This window comes from Equus quagga, chromosome 2 (genome assembly GCF_021613505.1).
Source record: "Equus quagga isolate Etosha38 chromosome 2, UCLA_HA_Equagga_1.0, whole genome shotgun sequence".
Taxonomy (NCBI): Eukaryota; Metazoa; Chordata; class Mammalia; order Perissodactyla; family Equidae; genus Equus; species Equus quagga.
Genome location: NC_060268.1, coordinates 27,893,447 through 27,914,188, shown reverse-complemented (window position 1 = coordinate 27,914,188; position 20,742 = coordinate 27,893,447). Strand labels below are relative to the sequence as shown.

At 37.9% G+C, this 20,742-nt stretch overlaps 1 protein-coding gene across 11 annotated transcripts in view; it reads right to left on the bottom strand.

Annotated features, from left to right (window-relative positions):
• Positions 1-13,413, bottom strand: part of HNRNPC (heterogeneous nuclear ribonucleoprotein C) — a 48,136-nt gene extending 34,723 nt beyond the window's left edge. For 4 of the 11 annotated variants that reach the window (XM_046652525.1, XM_046652534.1, XM_046652535.1 and 1 more), the window contains exons 1-3: positions 13,277-13,407; positions 12,595-12,640; positions 8,167-8,192 (exon numbers count right to left, since the gene is read on the bottom strand). The gene's annotated coding sequence lies outside the window, so the exon portion shown is untranslated. Of the gene's footprint in view, positions 1-7,454; positions 8,112-8,166; positions 8,193-8,521; positions 8,686-12,594; positions 12,641-13,276 lie in introns of those variants that run through there. The other 7 variants (XM_046652528.1, XM_046652529.1, XM_046652526.1 and 4 more) reach the window with 7 other exon arrangements.
• Positions 13,414-20,742: the final 7,329 nt, after the last annotated feature.

Below are 20,742 nucleotides of genomic sequence, written 5' to 3'. Positions count from 1 at the left end.
AGAATGCTTTTCACAGGAAACAAATTAAGATCAACATTTCAAAATGACTTCCATAAGGTCAATAAATCTTGACTGGGAACTATAAAACAATCAAGGGCACATGCAATACACCTAAATAATGAAAAAACAAAAATACAGGAAGGTCTTACTTCTAATACCATAAAACCCGTATGAACAATAACAATAAAACAGTGTATAAACCCCTGGTCAGAAAAGACTCTGTACTTAAAGATTCATACTTAAGAATTTAGGGGTCTTTAGGCTAGCCCCAATGGCCTACTGGTTAAGTTCAGCAGCCCGGGTTTGGCTCCCAGATGCGGACCTACATCATTTGTCAGTGACCATCCTGTGGTGGTGACCCACATACAAAATACAAGACGACTGACAACAGACATTAGCTCAGGGCTAATCTTCTTCTTCAAAGAAAAAAGGGCCGGCCCAGCCGTGCAGCAGTTAAGTGCATACATTCCACTTAGGCAGCCTGGGGTTTGCCGGTTAGAATCCCAGGTGCAGACATGGCACCGCTTGGCAAGCCATGCTGTGGTAGGTGTCCCATATATAAAGTACAGGAAGATGGGCACAGATGTTAGCTCAGGGCTAGCCTTCCTCAGCAAAAAGAGGAGGATTAGCAGATGTTAGCTCAGGGCAAGTCTTCCTCAAAAAAAAAAAAAGAAAGAAAGAAAGAAAGAAAATTGATTTAAAAAAAAACCCCAAACTTATCGCTAATTAACAGAACCTCTCAAATTCCAGAAAGGACTAAGCAAAAAACAATCATCCATGTTACTACTCCCATAGAAATATAACACAATTGGGGAATGCCTTACTCAGTCTCAGAGTAGTATTTTAGGGTCTTAAAATATATTTAATTTATTAAACGTTTTTGCTGTGATAATGACTGAGGTTAAGTCCTTATATTTTAAAAATACATAATGAATATCTACAGAGAAAATATATCAAGTATGTACTTCAAAATAACATGCTAGGGAAAGGGGGGTGGGGGGAGGGCACTCGGGGTGAAGTGGTGTAACTACAACATGACTAATAATGTACAACTGTAATTTCACAAGGATGTTAACTTTTATAACCTTAATAAAAAAAAAAATAACATGCTAGGGAGGGGGTGGATGCAGCTATCGATGAAACAAGATTACCAAGGATTCTTAAAGCTAGACAAGTTTGTGGAGATCGATCATACTATTTTTTCTCTTTTGTGTACGTTTGGAAATTTTTCACAATAAAATTAAGATAACACCAAATATATGCATACACATATCTGAGAATAAAAATTACATATGAATCTCCAACTAGACACAGAAATACAGTCAACATGGTGGCAATTCTTCACTCGGCAAATCTGTACTCTATAAACATTCTTACTCTTCAATTTTATAGACTTATCACTATAGACACCGGATTTCAGGGTCAAATCCTGAAACATAAGCAAAAGATTCGAGTAATTCCCAAAGCTGGAAATTATTAGTGGTCTCTTACACACTACCAGTAAGTAGATAAACTGCCAGAACCTTTTCGGGGAGCAGCCTACATTAAAGTTTTTAAAACATGCAAGCTTTTGAATGATTATACTTCTGGAGCTTAATTCTAAGAAAATAATTAAGAATATAAAATTTTAGTTCTAAATTTCTTCAATTGTTTATAAAATTTGTTTCTAAGAGGGAAAAAATGGGGAGAAACTCTAAGGGCCCGACAATAGAGTACCGGTTAAGTAAAATATTGCACAAGTATGCAATGTAATACTATGAGCTATTAACACTTTTACCTCCGTGTCTACTAACACCTTATGTTAATGTTATGTTCATGGTAAGTTAAAAAAAAAAATTTCGGGGGGCCTGCCCCGTGGCAGAGTGGTTACGTTTGCACGCTCCACTTTGGCAGCCCAAGGTTCCGGCAGTTGGGATCCTGAGCGCAGACAGAGCACCGCTCATCAGGCTGTGCTGGGGTGACATCCCACTTGGCACAACCAGAGGCACTCACAATTAGAATATACACTATGTACTGGGGGGCTTAGGGGAGAAGAATTAAGAAAAAAAAAAGAAGATTAGCAACAGTTGTTAGCTCAGGGGCCAATCCTAAAAAAAAAAAAATTACGACTTAAATGTATGTGCTCTATCTATGTCGTGACTTTCTGAAAAGCCTATAGTATATGGGAAAGCCTGGAAGGACACACCACAACTTTATTTTTGAATGGTTTAAGTGTCTTTTTTGGGGGGTTGGTTTGCATTTTCTAAATGTTATATGAGCATGCACTGCTTACTTAATTTGGATTAAATGTAAAATAAAGATGGGGTACCTTAACAATCCACATCAATCTTAAATCCTATGATCAGCCCTCCTTAATTTCACCAAAACTACATCTTAACACAAATAACTGCATAATTCCCACACAAGAAGCCAACAAACTTCAAGGAAAACAACAAAGGAAAAGTTTGCCTTGGAGAAAACACTTTCTTACCTCAATTTTAGCCATAAGGTTTTTAAAGTTAACACCAAAACCACTTAGGTGAAGATGACTATATGCAAAGGATTAATATAAAGAATGAGAGTGCACTATGAATAGTTACGTCATTTTCAGAATACAGAATTTTAGTAAGAGGGCTAGGGGAAGATTTACAATTAACATGTATTCTATTAAACTATTCCTAAATGTTATTCTGGACTAGCCAGAAAAGCCTAAGGCTGGTTCGATGAATTCCCAAAGAGCTGGTCTGAAATCAACTGAAAAACCCAAAGTTAAACGAAACGGGAATGGGAACAGTATTTCAGACTGGTGAAATCAGAATCACATTGGGTAGGAAGAAAAAATTAGACGGCCTATAATCTTACGATTATCTCTTAAAAACAGCTATGCATTCTCACTGGAAAATAAATTTTTAAAAAAATGATAAAGTTCTTCCAAATTTTGATTATAGCCCCATCATAGACAACACAGCAGACTATGCCCTCAAACGCCAACTTGACTCACTTTGTCGCAACTAAATCTACTTTAATTAAGGCTGTTTTTTCAACTTAACTATCAAAACTCTTTATTGAACCCCTACTATACAGGCTGTAGTTATGCTATTTATAATTAGAAGCAAAATACTGTGTTGCTCATTATTATACCTAGTCTTTAACACATAAAGCAAAAGTTTTCTTCTAAACTTCCTAAATCCCTCTCCCTTCCCCAGAGCTAATCAATGTTATTTCACATGTATCTTTCCAGATATTTCTCTGTACCTTTACATATTAGAAAATCAAGTTCAATAATACATGATCTGGTGAAAAGTACTAAAGAGTATTTAGAGAGGGAGGGCTTGAAGGGCTAAGTGAGGAAAATACCACTGAGGTGCTAGTAGTTTTTGAACAAGAACCTAAATGAACTGCGGAACCTAAACCTTATGAAAGTCTAGGGGAAGAAAATCTGAAGGCAAGGTTTTGAGGTAGGAACATCTGGTGCGTTCAAGACACAGTAAGGCAGCCGTGTGTGGCTGGAGCAGAGTATACTATAATAAGGGAGAAGGAGCACCACAGATCATGTAGGGTGTCTTGGAAGTCACAGTAAAATTCTGACTAACGCTGAAATAGGTAAGTTTCAAGCAGAAACTCTTTCAGGCAACACTTATCAAGCATTACATTTTAACAGGATCAATCCAGCTACCAAGCACTGGTGGGGAGGGGGAAAAGAAACATAAACCTATTGCAGTAATGGACAAGAGACAACGGTGCTTGAAAGTGGACTAAGAGATGGTAGTATGCTATATTTTAAAGAAAGAGGTGACAGGATTTTCTGCAAGGCCAAAGGCGAGGTATAGGGAAAGAAGTCAAGGATGGCTAACCAAAGTCTGACCTAAATGACATGAAAACTGGAGTTTCCATCACTGAAGTGGGCGACACTGCAGATGAAACTGGTTTGAGAAAAGAACAGCAGGAGCCCAGTTTTGGACTTTTAAGTGGATATACTAACATTCAAGGGAGTTGTCATGCAGCTAACTTGATATATGGGTATGTCATTCAAGAGAGAAGTCCAGGCTACTGATACAAGTGTGGGAATCAGCTTACAGATGGTATACAAAATCACGTGAATGAATGAAATGATCCAGGGAGTGTGAACAGAAAAAGGAAGTGGAAGGACGGAACCACAGAGCACTCCAATGGAGTGGGCAAAGGAACAGTTAGAAACACAACAAAAACCTGGAAATGAAGTAAAAAATGCTTCAGGTGGAAAGTGGCTCGACTGGTTAAAACACACCAGTAGGTCATGTCATGTGTGACGAGGATTGAAAAAGGACCGTTGCATTTAGCAACACATAATTCGGGGGGTGTGTTTTTTAAAACCATAAATACATTTGCTTTTTTTCTCAACTAAAATTCACTTTTAAAATGTGTTTACCTCCCTAAAAGAACGCTGTCACATCCAAAGATTCTATAAAATTATACTATGAAAGCTACATCTACCAAAATAATTTATTACCTTGGACACTTCTTTTTGCCATTTAAAGTGATGTGAATTAAACAATACAATATATAATGATGATATTTAGTTTAAAAGTCTTTAAAAATAGAAGTCCAAAGCAGTTTTTCCTTTTTCTGGGTACTTTAAAAAAATTAAAGATTTGGGTTTTTTTTAGAATACTTAACATGTCAAGTAAAGTATAGTCAGTCTAGTATGATTAAGAGTCGAAATCTGCAGGCTTAAGTGAATCCAGGCTTCACTGTTTATTAGGTATGTCTAACTTTGGGCAAATTATTTAAATTCTGTGCTTCAATATTCTCATCTCCAAAATATGAACGAGGAGGATTAAATAACTCAAGAAACTTAAAAGTGGTGGACACGTGGTAAAGTGCCCAATTACTTCCAAAAGAAGAAATTCAGGTTCTACTTCATTTTCCCTTTCAAATAGGAAAGCGATTATATCATGGTCAGCGCAACCGGGTGTTACAGAAATAACTAGTAACTTCCTAGAACCTGACCAATCTATCCTCTTCAAACTAATTTGTTCATTAATACAAAGAAAATTCATTTGAAAAACCAGGGCAAGTACCCTCAGGCCTAGGATTACTACTTTCTTCAACAGATAGTGGCCTACTCTTATAGGTCTTCTAACTTACTGTCCCACTTGCACTTAGTCCTCATTACTGACATTTCCCACATAACAGCCAGAAGGAAATTCCAGAGAAAGAAATGGTATCTCTCCAAAGTCCTTCAACAGATTCCTATTGTGCCCAAGATAATCTAGATCTTAAACACGGCCCTACAAGGACCTGTATGTTATGCTTGGTACTTGCCTAACTTTCCATCTTTGTCTCATTCTATGCATTCTTGGTGACTATTCTCCAGGACTATTTCTTGCTCTGAAGCTAACTTTTTCCCATTACCTGTGCTTTCAGGTATTTTCAGTTGCTTTAAGATCTCTTCACTGGCAGCACCCTCTCACCTCCAGATTCTAAATTTGGTTCACTTACTATCATCTCACCTGTTCTTTTCCTTCATGCATGTAAATTCTGACAGTACTATTGTGTTTACTTTATTTGTCCCCTCATTGGTCTATAAAACCCAAGAGGGCAGGAGACAGTATGTTTTGCTCATCCCTATATGCCCAAGCCTAATGGTGGTTTCCAGAATAAGCACTCAAATGTTTAATGAACAAACATCTCTATTTGAGTGTTCTAAGAACATCTCAAACATCAGTGTTTAAATTGCTTTCTCTTACTCTCTACCCTAACCTGCCCCCTTTCTTTACCCGACATCTATCCCCATCCAAGAAGCTAGAAATCTGGGAGTCATGCTGAGCCCTCACTCTTCTAAGAGCCACCACCAAATCCTTCTAAATTTATCCCCTCTTCTCCAATCCCAATACCATTGCTTTTGACCAGCCAGGTCATTGCTATTCCTCGTATTTTAGCATCTTCCTTATTTATCATCTGCTTCCAAACTCATTCTTCTCTAAGCCATTTCCACAATGCTAACAGAACGACATTTCTAAAAATGAAAATCTGTTGTCACTCCACAGTTTAGAATTTTCAATAGCTCACCATTGGTTTCTGGATAAAATGACTCCTTGGCATGGCATTAATTTTTTATAATCTGGCCTTAACTCTCTAAGATTCAGTTCAGCTCCCTTTCTCTTACAAGCCATTTCCTGACCTCTTAAAAGAATCAATTAGGTACCCATTTTTGCATGGCTCTGTGCTTACCTCTAATCACACAGTGACATTATCTCATTCATCTGTCTCCCTCATGAGACCGAATCCCTGAAGAACTACTATACCTTTCTGTAGCCCCAAAACTAGAAACATGACCCACAAAAAAATGGATTTGTAGAATTAACAAATAAGGAATAAATTAAACTCAACCTATAGCGAACAGCAGCCACACAATGACAGAGAGCAACAGAGAGGTAGAAATAACTTTCACACAAGAGAAGGCAACAATAAAACTTGGACCTATAAAAGAAAAATTCCCATTGCTCTACCAGATAACCTCACGACATTTTACTTAACTTTCTCCCATTGTTTCCAGTTCACTTTAATTAAATTTAGTACTTTTTCAGTATGAGTAAGGGAAAGGGTCAAGTATGTAATTTACCCTAGTATCAAAGCACTGACTATGCCTTTAAAAATGATTCTACTTTATCTCCCAGCTCTATAAATCTATAGTAGCAAATCTAAACTGAGTAATCAAAGTATTCCACTCTTGTGGGTAAAATACTACAAGTTGCTAAAATTCTCAACTCTGGCTATCCATAACCTTACTAATTTTTGCATTATTCTTGTGAATAGACCAGATTCATTCCTTCCTATCACCCTTTGGAATACACTGGATTCCACACTATCTACCTGGGCCACAAGTCATCACTGAAAAACAGGTCACCCCTAGATCTTTCCTGATCTGGATCCAGAGACTGAATAGATTTCCCTGCTTTCTGAAGTTAAAAAGCCTAACTATCCTTTTCTTTTTTAAAAACCTTCCAGTGAGATAGCATTTTAATATTAATATTACAGCATGTTTCCTGTGGTTTGAGTCATGTTAAATCTTAATGATAAAAACAGACTAAACAGAATACAATCCAAAATCATTGTCACAAACTCAAGGAAGATTACTCCAAATGACACAATTTTTACTAACTGGCAACCGTGTAAGAAAAAGGACTGCCCACTATGTCCTTGTCTTGTTGCTAATTATTAAAAAAAAAAGTCATTTTCATCCTAAAGTATATGTAAACTTCAGCTGCTCTTTTCAATTATCAAAAGCTCTCAATCAGCCCAAGTTAATTAGGGACTCATAATTCCATTACTTTACAAAAAAACTGAAGTGGCCTTCCTTGGGAAACATCTTTTGAGACACACACAAAAAGCCTTAACCCAAACATTTACAAAGCTATCACCTACACCACATCAACTAAACTTAAATGGGTGTATTTCCTAGTCTTTGCAATGAAACCAAGTGGACCTCACACCTCTTACCATCACCCAGGAAGGGTGTGCATCTGTTCCGAAGGCCCCCCTGGCTCCAGGTCATCCTGGCTGCTGCTGCTCCAGGCTGGGCATCCATGTTGCTGCAGCTTGTGGTTTGTGAGGGGTAGTGTACAGGAAAAGCAGGATGGGATTTCAAGGGAAACAGGAGGAAGATGGCTTTCTGGGAAAACGCCATCACTATCATAGGTGTTAAGTAGTACCACACACATTTTATTGCAGCACAGTTTAAAAATTTAACAAATGAAAGATTAAAAATAAAAAAAACAAAAATAAAAAAATTAAAAATACAGACGTCCAGAGATGCTCTAAAACAGTTAAGTTAAAGATCAGGAAAAATAAGGTCACAGACTTAACAGCCAGTAAAATTCTTTCGCATGGGGAAGGGGATGAGGGCAAGGGTGGGGTTGGGAGAGAAAAGGTTTACGTGATCAATCTACTTAAAAATGCTAACGCCTTCACTTTCTCTCCCAAGATGCAAAACTCCAAAGTCATTCAGGAGGCCGGAGAAATTCTTACAAACATTCAGAAAAACTCGATTTTAATCCGGTTAAAAATCATCAGTGTCATTATCATCATCATCATCACCATCATAAGTATAATAATAATAAGTAATAATAGTAACTAGTAACAACAATAAAAAGGAAATCAGCGGAAAGTCAGGAAAAATGTAAAAAAAAAATTGGAATAACTTACTGTAGCTGAAGATCAAAAAAATCTCACTGTAAAAAAACAAAAATAAAAATAGCCCAGATTAGAAAAACGGGAGGTGTAAAAATTCAAGTCAGTAAAGTTCATTTCTTTTCTCTTTCCAAAAGCAGTTTCCACAAAAACCGCAAGGGTAAAGTTCTCAGTAGCAGACAAGCAAAGCCCTTTCCACATCATCAATCAATCTTAAAAATACACGAGGAAGTAGAGAGGTCAGTTTATGAGAGGCTAAAAGGCTCCTCCTCCTCTAACCCAACTGCTGCAGAAAAAATAGAAATAGAAATTTTAAAAATTACATCTTAAATCCAAGTCCCGTGTTTGGAAACAATTAAAAAAAAAACACCTGTAAATTTGCCGTAGTGCACACCAAGTTGCGTCATTATGTTTAAAATGTCTTTATAAAATCAGTTTTGGAATGGGAATGTGTGTGTTCTGGAAGGGTGGGGAAGGAAGGTTAAAAATCAAAGCTGAGCTCCAGTGAGAAGGGATGGGGTTCGCCTTGCTGCCCTGTGAAAGGAGAAGGGACAGATTGAGTCAGAGTTCCTCAGAAATGTTGTGCCCTAAACCCCCAAGACAGAAACATCTGTCCATTGAGATCTAACACATTTTGGTAATGCATAACATTGCACTGGGATGGAGAGAGCCTCTACAGAATCATCACTTCTACCAGTGACGACTTCACAATTCTTCAACATCAGTAGGTGATTAAATTAACTAACTATGCCCCTGGATTTCCTTAGGGTCTCAAAAAAAGGTCTACATTCAAACATTCATCTTGATAATCAGCAGTTTGGGCAAAGAAAATATAGAAAAACCAGGCCAACAGAGATGAAGAAGTGAGCAAATGTCAAATATCAAGATTATGAAGGTAAGTAGATTCATGGGTTTTAAACTTTAAGTCCATGTAGTTTTTCCTATGATACAGATTGAAGGAGAACGGTCTACCATGAAGATACATACTAGAGATGACGTCTATTCTCAAAACTAATGAGTGATCAAACCACAAGACTTGATAAGGTTCAACATTAAGGAGAAAGATGCTTTAAATAAGGAGCACATTATTCCACTCACTGACAGAATGGAAAACCACAGATGGAGGAAAAAAGATTATTATGGCTACTGAATATTTAATGTCATAAAACAGGTTAAAATAAAGTATGGTTCCTGAGGAATTTGTTTCATGGTCCCACTGTTGATAAACTAGTATAGGTAATTACAAGATATGAATTCTAAGAATCTGATACATAACACCACACTAAATAACAACACACATGACGGACTGATTATTTCATCACCAAAAACAAGATGTGCAATTAGATCATAGGTCTGAGCAAATAAGAATGAACTGGTTGCACTCACATTTGAATGTTCAGCCATGATGTTCTATTTTCCTTTACAAAAGTCAGTAAACTAAAAAATTTTAAGCTGACCTTTTAAAAAGCGTTCCTTGAGTCAATTATGTATGAATGACTACACTAGAACAGGTACCATAAAATTTTAACTTTAAATTTTTAAAAATTTAAATGCAAGGGCCAGCCCCACCACCTAGTGGTTAAGATGGGTGCACCCTGCTTTGGCAGCCCAGGTTCAGGGGTCTGGATCCCAGGAATGGACCTACACCACTTGTCAGCCATGGTACGGTGGCAACCCACATACAAAATAGAGGAAGAGTGGCACAGAGTTTAGCTCAGGGCAAATCTTCCTCAAGCAAAAAGAAGATGATTGACAATGGATGTTAGAGTGAATCTTCCTCAGCAAAAAAAATAAAAAAAATAAAATAAAATAAAAAAACATGCAGGTAAGTTTAGGCATGACTTCTAAGTTACTTTTAGACTTGGATCGATGTGTTAAATTGTACAAATGTACAAACTATAGAAAAAGTCACAGAAAATGTACATTTATTTGAATGTTACCTTCTTTGAGTCAGTGTTTGGGGATGTAGTTATGGTGAAATACTCAATTTTCTTATTTGGAGTCACAGCCTGAACCTAGTACTCAAAATTTTCAGGGTATGTTAAGTAACTTTGTGGCTCATCTACAAACAAAATCTCTGCACTTGTCACAAGATGTAAGCTTAAAAAGCAGCAGTTACTATGAAAAAAAAGTATTAACATCTTTCAAAGTTAAGATGTCTCCCAAGATATTAAGTTAAATTGATGAACTATCACTCATAAAAAAAAGACCAAACAACTTTAGCACTTAAGCGTAATGCTTTGCAATTAACAGTACACTTGGATTAAAGTTTGTCAAACCTCTGGGAGATTTAGATCCCTTCTTCTACAGGGGTGTTCTCAAAGGTCTGCCAACCAGCATCACGTGGCACTTACTAAAAATGCACATTCTCGAGGCACACCTTAGACTTAATCAGAAACTCGGGTGAAGAGCCCAGCAATCTGTTTTAATTAGGCCCCTTGCTGATTCTGATGTCAGCTCATGTTCAGAACCACAGTCAAGAGTTTAAGATCGATAAAAAATAAATCCAAGAACATTATAACTTATCATAGTAAATGCACCAAGAGATTTAAAAAAAATCCTATAGCAATCCTTCCCTTTATAAGTCCCAAATTTCTAATAACTAAGAAAATACATGCATTTACATTACATCTAACAGTTCTGGTTCTCACCATGGTCAGTTCTCTAGTAAATCTAATACAGACAAAACCATAATCTTCCCTGATCCCAATGAGAATAAGTATATATATTAAGTACAAGCAACTAATATTCCCCAAAGACAACTACTAATAAAATTACTTGAAGACTAAAATAATGATATTAAGGCAGTTAATGATAACTAATATACAAAAACTGCTTTTAATAATATAACTATTTTTGTACACTTTTCAACCCCCTGGCAACACATGATCTGAGTTACAGAAACTAGAAATTAAAAGAAGTTAAGACTTGTCTAAGCCCCCTTATAAGTATAAACTGAAACCCAGGAAGATTAACTGAATTGTCAGCAGAGGCTAAAATCCAGTTCTCTTAACTCCTAGGCCAAGATTCTTTCAACTGTCACACTACCCAGTTAACATTCACACATTCACTAGCTAATACAACTAATCTTTAAGATTAGAACAACTAGCTGTTTTGGAGTTTATTCCTTGTTCGTTTCTAACAACAATTCCATCCAAGACAAGGTCACATGCTATGTGAAACCCCCTAGAGATCTAATCACAAATATAAGGTATGTTTAATTCTCTGCAGAAGGAATAGCAAACACCACACCAAGCATTCCCCTGGCACGAGCACGGAAACACAAAAAGGTCAGAAGACCTGCAACTTAGTCATCCTACTTAAACCCTTCCTCTCTAGCCAACATGAAAATGTTACTAGTGTCTACCTATTTGGAAGCACATCTAGAATCCAAATATTAATCCTGTGGCCCTATCGTTACAGATGAATATTACCTCAACGGAATTGTTACCTTAGTATATGCCGATCTCAAGGAATCCATAATTCTAACACCTCAAGACAGGAAAAAAAAAAAAAGGTCCTTCAAATAATTTCAACTCTTATCAATAACTGATCTTAAATATTAATTCCTTACATTTCTCTATCTGCCAACAATATTTTTATTAGGTCTACGATTTCCTGAATTAACCAATCACTGTCCTTACCTCATTTCTAACAGTTCCGCAGAGTGATAAACTTCAAGCCCATTTAAACATACATGTTTAGCCTTAAACTAAAGACAATGCTTTTGATCCCTATTAAAATAGCTACAGGGTGAGGGATTAACAAATGGATAGCTATCTAGAATAAGAATACCTTTATTTTCTATAAAGTAGGTTTCCTAAGGGATTAACTTACCCTGTAATACTGGTTTAAATTGTGCTTAAAAACATTAGGTTTTTTTGAGAATTAACACAAAGAAAAATAAAATCAAGGAAATATTACACGAGGACCAAAAAAGCCATTTCTTGGATAAGTGAATGTGATACTACTCAGGAACCTATGTAATTTTGATAAACTTAGCGAAAATTTTTAGTAAAGTTTCAGGACCTAGCAAATAGGAGGCACTATAATACGTGCTTTTAAAACCACGTAATTATGCATTTTCGCCAAAGTTTAGATGGTCTGGAAAATTAATGCTAGAATATCCTGAAAGTCAAATTTTACGTTCATCAAGACGTTACATTAATATACATCAATAACAAACGCAATTCTCTTAATTAAATATCTTTCCCAAATACAATTTGGCAATTTCCAGTTACCGCTAGTGGTTGCTGTAACTGGGTTCCTGTAAAGATTTCAAACAGTAATAGTACTTTTAGTACCTAGTATTCCAATAGCTAAGTAAAACCACTGGACTAACCTAGTGGTCAAATTCCTTACTATTTCCACTGATTTGACATGACCCTGGCAATCAACACTCTTACGCCTCAGTTTCTGTCTGAGAAAGATAGTAATACCTACCTCAAGCAAAGCTCCACTAACTTAAATATTTCAAGTGATTTGTAACCTGCAGATAAAAAGTAAGCCAGCTTTAATTATTACTGTTAATATGTAAATGAGATCACAATATTTTTCTTAAACAGAATTGAAAATAACTTTCGAGGTCCATCATCTGCTCAGAGAGAAGTCAAACAAAAAGCAATCAGTAAAAATTCAATCCATTGTTATAATATTCATTATTCTTACGCCCTGCGGTACGCTCCAGCATTTACAGGCTTGCGGCACGTTATGTACTCGGCAACCCTCCCCCATCCCCCGCCCAATTTTTAAATTTAACAGGAAACAGCGGCACTAGATTAACTCCAACTATATTAATGAGCATCTCGATCTTCCCTTCCACGATCTCTCTTGGAGTCCTCATGGTCGTAGGAAATGAAAGGAAAATAGCCGTTAACACAGAAAGAGAGCGGAAAAAGCGCATTTCCCCTGCGGATCACGGCCTAGAGGACACTAGGCTCAATCTACGCAAGGGCTGAGGCCTACAAAACTCTCTCCAGCATAAAACCTAATCCCCCAGCGCAAAGAGAATAAATGGAGGCCTGGTTACTCTACCGAGGGCAGGATTCCCTCGTCTTCTCCCCCGCATCCCCTCGCGCTCCCTGAGGAACCCAACGCCTCGCCTGCTTCCGCCCCCTCCACTTACCAGGAAGGGTGAGGGAGAAGAGATTCGATTCTGAATCTCCCACTCCCGGGTTCTACGTGAAGAAGCCGAGGGCTGCTAGAGGTCGGCAACGCGGCCACAACCGCTTCGTCTCTTCACAAAATGGCCCCCGAGTCTCCTCTGCCGCCGAGGCGAAGGCCTAGGCCCCGCCCCATTCCTGGGGAATCTTCCTATTGGCTGCGACTTTTCTCGCTCCCGCTTCTAATTAGACAGTTCTACCGCTCTTCACGATTCTGTCCAATCACAATCAGTAGTGGGTTAGACTAAGGAAGAGAATTTCCACATGCGTGAGAGAAACTAGTTTGTAACTGGTTATTTTTCCTGTCATTTATCGCCTGAGAAATGCTTATTGGCCACTGTACCTGACGAGGCGCTGGGTGGAAACTCGCCTTTGTATCGCGCACCGCTTCACATCCGGGTATCTGAGGGGTCTGATTGGCGGCCGCGGTGTCCTATCTCTGCTCTGTAGAGCGTCTAGTAGAAGGCCCGCCCAGATCTCGGAATTCCCGCGGCGCGGGGGTGGGGAAGGAGTGCGGTGTTTTGTTAGGTAGCTGTCTCGAAGGATCTGCCCCAGCCCTGGGCTTAGGGAAAGGGAGACGCGCCGAGTGAATCCTCCATCGTGCAGTGTGGATACAGAAAGGAGTTTTCTTGGAGTAGGGTGGGAGCAGTGAAGACTAGGCCATGTGTAGAATACTAACCAGCCCTGCCGTTTTTCCAACTCTAGATCCCTTCTCAGTTCTAGACTTGAATGTCACCTCCCTCATGGACCACTCCACTTCACAGCCTGTCAAGCCCTTCTTTAGAAAACCCATATCTCACCCAAACCAACTGACTTCCTTATTCCTCTCCACTACAAAAAGTAAGGAAAGTCCAAAATGCTGGCCTGGAATACTACAGCGCCCATCCTCTGGCCCAAGTCATCTCTCTAATACCCTACATGCCAACTAAATAGGCTTACTCCTCTGTCTCTTCCCCCGCTACAAATCTGGTCTCTTAATTCCCTTCATCCTGAAATGGCCTGTCTCCCATCTACTCGTTTGGGTCATCACCTGCTCGGCTCTCTGGTTGTAGTATAGCAGCCCTGCATGCAATGGAATAGGACCAACTCCACTAAGAATGAGGGAGATTTCTCTGTGCCATTAGGGAAAGCAAGGTGTAAAACACTAGATAACGTGATTCCATCTGTATACATTTTTAAGGGATATATATATATATATAATATATATGTGAATTCAGTTTTATGCATTAGTTTTGAATTAATTCTGAATTCCAGAGAGATTGGCGAGGAAACTGTTACCTGTCCTATGACAAAACTAAAACAATTTAGTAACGACTTTGATGTCCTTTATTCAAGGGAAAACAATCCATGGATTGGGAGAGTACAGGGCCTCACCAGCAGTGGAGCTCTCTTCTCGAGGCCAGGAGCCAGTTTTAGATAGCGATGGAAGCCGCTGGGTGGAAACAGGGCAAGATTGGCTGGGGCTGCATGTCTGTCCTTATTTAGAAAGATCAAGGAACAAGGAAATAAGTACAGTATAGAGCCCACAGTTAGCTTGGCGTTTGGGGATTGGCTGACGATGTAGTGCGTTTCTGGTCAAGCAGAGCGTTTACAAGCACACGAAAATTTGGCTTGCTGACATGACACACCCAGCAGGAGAGACTCCATCTTGGGCCTAGAAATTTGTTTCAACATAACGTTTGGGGAGTGAACCTGCTACCTTTTTCAGTAGTATGCCTTTCTATACTGTTCGAATTTTTTGCCATATACGTGTTTTGGTTTAAGCTAATTTAAAAAGCAAAAACGAAAAGCATGTAAGAAAAAATAGACTACAATGTTAATAATGGGTCTCTCCTGGTGGGAGAATTGTGTGTGCTCCCCCCCACCACTTCCTTGTGCTTTTCTGTATTTTCCAAACTCAACTTTGAAGAAGAAATCAGAAGGAATACATTCTCCAAATGCTTAAAGCCTCAGCTCATTTGCCACATTACAATTTATTTAAAACTATTTCATAGCACTGTGATTAATTTTACACTCATCTCCTCTCCTGGATGGTGTTTTTTTTTTTATTCTCCCCAAAGTCCCCCAGTACATAGTTGTATTTTCTAGTTGTGAGTGCCTCCAGCTGTGCCATGTGGGACGCTGCCCCAGCGTGGCATGATGAGCAGTGCTGTGTCCACACCAAGGATCCGAACTGGGGAAACCCTGGGCCACTGAAGCGGAACAGGCGAACTTAACCACTCTGCCATGGGGCCGGCCCAATGGTAAGTTTTTTGGTGGCAGAGTTTAATTCTTCTTATTCCTCTCTGTATTCCCCTTGCTTTTTACATATCACAGGGCCTTAAACAAAGAGTGTTTTAAATTTATATTAAATTAATTAATCATTAACTTTTATTTGTCGGGGGAAATTACTATTTTCCCAGGACAACAGGTAGACTGTCCTTTCTTTATGATATATTTTATATAGCACTTACTCAGAGGGACCCAGAGACTGTGAGGCTTGGTAGACATGTAATTCTTGACGTCAGTAAACACAAATAAACACTAACATGTTTTATTATTCATTGTTCTCATAGAATAAAAATGTCTATAAAATGTTAATGAAAACTACTTATTTTCATTTTACCAGAAATCAGTTTTACTGCATGATCATTGTCATGAACTACTTATTAACTAGCACTGTATTTGGTGCAAGAGAAGTCCTTAAGAGACAGCATTTATGTTTTCAAGGAGTTCACTCTTATGCTAGGTGGGGTGAAAATGGAGGATACATGAAGAATTAACTAGTCCTCTGTCAGGTAACTCACAGTTTACTAAGGATGAGAAAACAAGTACAAAAATAGCATAATGCAAGGCAGAATGCTAAGCACCATGTTGATGACAGACATTCATGACTGTCTAGTTTTTAGGCTCTGTAAACCTAGGCTGGCGAGCTGGAGAGTAGGAAGTTCCCTTGATCTCTTCTGCTTACTCTAAACACCTTTACAGTTTCAAAGGTGAATGCTTCTATTGGATGGCTGTGTATAGTAGAAAGAAAGCCATTAGCCAGACTCCAGTAGTGGAGGGAGAGTGGAGGAAGAGATAAGGAAACAGAGAAGCAGTAACTCCTTATGTTGGGCTAAAGAGAAAACACAACAAAAGTGAACTTTTGTTTTCAGTTCAAGAAGTAATTCTCTTCAAAGAAGGTTTTATGTGGCTTGGAGGTATTACCAGAATAATGTACCCCCTGCAACTTCTCTTCCAGTTCCAAGCCACCTATCAAGAAGAAGAAAGGAAAAGCAGTAACAGCTATGAAATGCCATGCTTTTTACCTGTTAGCTGAATATTGTCCTCGGTATCTATCACCCTACATATCCACAGCGATCTACCTTATCCCATTTAACAAATCAAATAGGACTTAGCTAGTGCAACCATCATTGCCTCTCTTCCTCTGCATCCTCCATCATCCGGGGATGTCATAAGCATCTTCCGCTGGAAAGCAAGGAGGTGATCTCTGATGAATCCAGACAAAGCACTTAATTGAAACTTCACAGAGCTCTCTAATTTACCCAACACTATTTATACTTCTTTATGATAATTTGGAGACCTTTCTGACTGCAACCTATCTTCTACAGACAACCATATTCTACCTAGAAGATAATGTTATACAGATATTACACAACTCTTTCAAGACCATTACTCTTTTACTGCATCCTGTTTCTCCCACATCGAGTCTGTCCCCCAAGCTGATTCTGCAAACTGCTGTCATGGTAATCATCTGAAAGCATTCACTTTTACTGTGTGACTCCCACACTAAAATCCTATAATAGCTCTCTATTCCAGTCCTGTGTTTTCATTGTTTCATTCACAGCTCTTCCCTGACTGGGTCCTTGTTACCTATCAATGTTATCCCCTCCACAAGACCCTATGCCTAGGCAGCCCCCGCTGTCCCCACTCCAACAGGCCACATTGCTTTTCCCTTTCCCCATAGTCCAACCATTCTTTAAAACCCAACTCAAGTCCCAATTAATTCTTTTAAAGAATATATGATGATTCATTCAACTGCTGTTTCAATCAACCAATACTTTAGTGGGTTATTTTTTAACTTGAACCGTTTTATATGCTCAAGGCGTTGACCTAAACATCACAAAACGAGATATAACATAGTTCCAGTTCTCAAGCTTTGCACCCTTTCTCAAACTCATTTCGTAGTCATTGTTTACCCTGTAACAAGATAGTACTGTTTTGTTCTGTAATCCTTTTATTTATGGACCCCATTTTGTACTTGGTGTGTGTGTGAATCACAATATTTAATAGGTTGATTGTTTTGGTTTTTTTTTTTTAAGATTTTACTTTTCCTTTTTCTCCCAAAGCCGCCTGGTATGTAGTTGTGTATTTTTAGTTGTGGGTCCTTCTAGTTGTGGCATGTGGAACACCGCCTCAGCATGGCTTGATGAGCAGTGCCCTGTCCGCGCCCAGGGTTCGAACCAGCGAAACCCTGGGCCTCTGAAGCAGAGCGCGCTAAGTTAACCACTTGGCCTCGGGGTCGGCCCACAACAGGTTGATTGTTTGACTAGTTATCTGACATAGCATTTCATTATACCCATTTCTGTTTTCATTCCAAAAGCCTTTGGCAATGGGTAAAATCATGCTAGGGGAATTTGGAATACAGAGTCCAGAGAATAGATTAATGATAATCTGACTTCTAGAGTACAGATTCTACAAAAATGATTTTACACACTGCTAATAAAATTGTTGGTCACTTTGGATAATACACACCTTCTCAAGGCTTCCAGTGGTTTCTTTCCTCTCTTATTATTTTAAAGTTTTCCAAATAGAAATATCCTACTTGCTTTTTTCTGATGATATGTGATTATTGTAAAAACTTGAAATACAGAAAAAGTAAAAATCTCTATGTGATCCATCCTCCAAAAACATCCATTCTTAACTATTTGGTATAGATGTTTAAAGATTTTTTAAAGATGTATATATGGATTTATTTTTGCCTAAGTATTATAATCTGTAATTGGGGACTTTTAAAATTTTATTTTAGTAACCATAACCCTGAGCTTAAAAATTAAAAAATAAAAAAAGAAGCAAAAGATCTTTATCCACAAAGCTTGGAAAAATTAGAGAGATAAAAGAAATTCTGAATTATGACATCTATTTGGTGGTTTGGGGGTTGAGTAGTGTTTGATTTTAAGTGTTACTGGCTATCCTCATATTAATAATAATAAAAATAATAGATAAGTTTTATTGAGCAGATACCATGTGTCAAGCACTTTTCTAAGTGTTTTACATGAATTAGTTCATTTGGTAATTTTATTATCCTCATTTTAAAGGTGAGGAAACTAAAACACAGAGAAGTTAAGTAATTTGCCTAAGGTAGCACAGCTAGTTTTTGGTGGAGCTAAAATACTCATGCTAGGAAGTCTGATTCTAGAATGTGTGCATATAACCATTACAAATTTTAACAATATAAGATTTGCAAAGGTGGAAAAATCCTACTCATTTATTCAACAAATATTTGTGAAGCATATGCTATATAATAAGCATTGTGCCAAGTTTTGTGCCGGGTCACAAGAACATAGTAAACAGAATAGACATGGCCCCTGACTTTCAGAACAGAGTCAAATATTAAATAAATATTACTTGATTAATTGCTTATAATAAGTTGTATTAAGTACTACTACAGCTAAGTACAGATGCTATGGAACCTATAAAATATAGGCCTCTAGGCCCTTCCAGGACATATTGTGAAAATAAATGACTTAATTAGAAAGACTTCCTGTTTCTTTCTTGTTTCCTCAGTTTCTTTTTTCTCCTTTCTACTAAGTGATTTTTATACATCTTTTCCTTTGTCTTCTTTGCTCCCGTTCTAATTTTCATCCCAGCAATGACCTAAATCTGGTTTCTTGTGGGTTAAGCCTTCTTTAACACTGTTGCCATCTGTTCTCCTTCTGGCTCTTGCACAAGATTTTATCCTCTGTGATTTTTCATTAGGCTAATCTTTATACAGCTTACAAAATGCTTTTCAGTTGACAAGCTTTACATTTCATAATTAGTGATTATTTTACTGTAATGGTAGAAATTGACCTTGTGAGCATACATCTAAATGTGAAAAACGTACTATATGAACTGGCCCAGATCGTTTCAAATATGAAATTATATCTCACGAAGTAATTATCCTTCACATGACTGACCCTTATAGTAGTTACTTCTTATCCGAGGGGCATAGATTCCAGGACCCACAGTGGCTGCCTGAAACCTCAGATAGTCCTGAACACTGTATATACTATGTTTTTTCCTAACGGGCTAATAAGCAGGTGGTGTATACAGCATGGATACACTAGACAAAGGGATGATTCACGACCCAGGCAGGACACAGCGGAACTTCGTGAGATTTCATCACACTACTTAGAATGGTGCATAACTTAAAACTTATGAATCATTTATTTCTGGAACTCTCCATGTAATATTTTTCGACTATGATTGACCACAGGTAGCTGCAACTGCGGAAAGTGAAACCACAGATTAAGGGGGGACTATAGTATAAAATTTACTCAGGGACTTTTTCAAATACAGTTTTGGAGACTTCTCAATGTCTGAGGAACATTTCCAAAAGAATGACTCTTATCTTTTATTACTACCTATTCCACAACTTTGTCCCCAGAATACTGCCTCTTGTCATCTCAATTTATATTCAGATACCTAAAACCGCAGAACATACTCCCTTGTTTTCTTCCTTATTGTCCAAAGAACCTTGACTACCATTCCCTTCTGGGGAATGGTGAAAAGAGAGTAGTAGGGGGTCAAAGAATGGTAAATTCAGGGAATGTGAAGAAATGCTGAATTAGGGACAACATCGCAAAGAAAGATAGCACGAATTTGAATTGGCAGATTCGAGCAATGGGAGAGAGATCAGTAAAAGCCCTTCCCCTTTATGTGAGTTCTGAGAAGCAAAAGAAAGCCTTATTAAGCTTATGTGAGTAAAGTTTTCAATAACTGAATCAAGTATCAGTTTTCAAATGTAAATTTAAAGTAAATAAAATTGGTAGACGAAAGTGTCCCAATTTTATTTAAACTGATTTATGGTGATGGTTGCACTAATCAGTGACGTTACTAAAATCATTGTATTTTACACCTGAAATGGGCATGTGTAAAATATACCTCAATAAAGCTGTTTTTTAAAAACTGCAAGGAAAGAAAAGGAAATAACATTAAAAATTCAGTCCCTTAGTCTCACTAGCTACATTTCAGGTGTCTAATAACCACATGTGGCCAGTGGATACCGTTTTGGACAGCATAGGTCTGGTACATAAAGCTTTTTCATGCTGTTAAAAAATTCTTTCTAAAATCTGTTTCAAAATACTTATGCTTACAGCAAACATATATAACAACCAAAATAGAAAACATGCAAAAAACTTAGTATCCTTGACACATCAGGGACTCTTTTTTTTTTTTTTTAAGA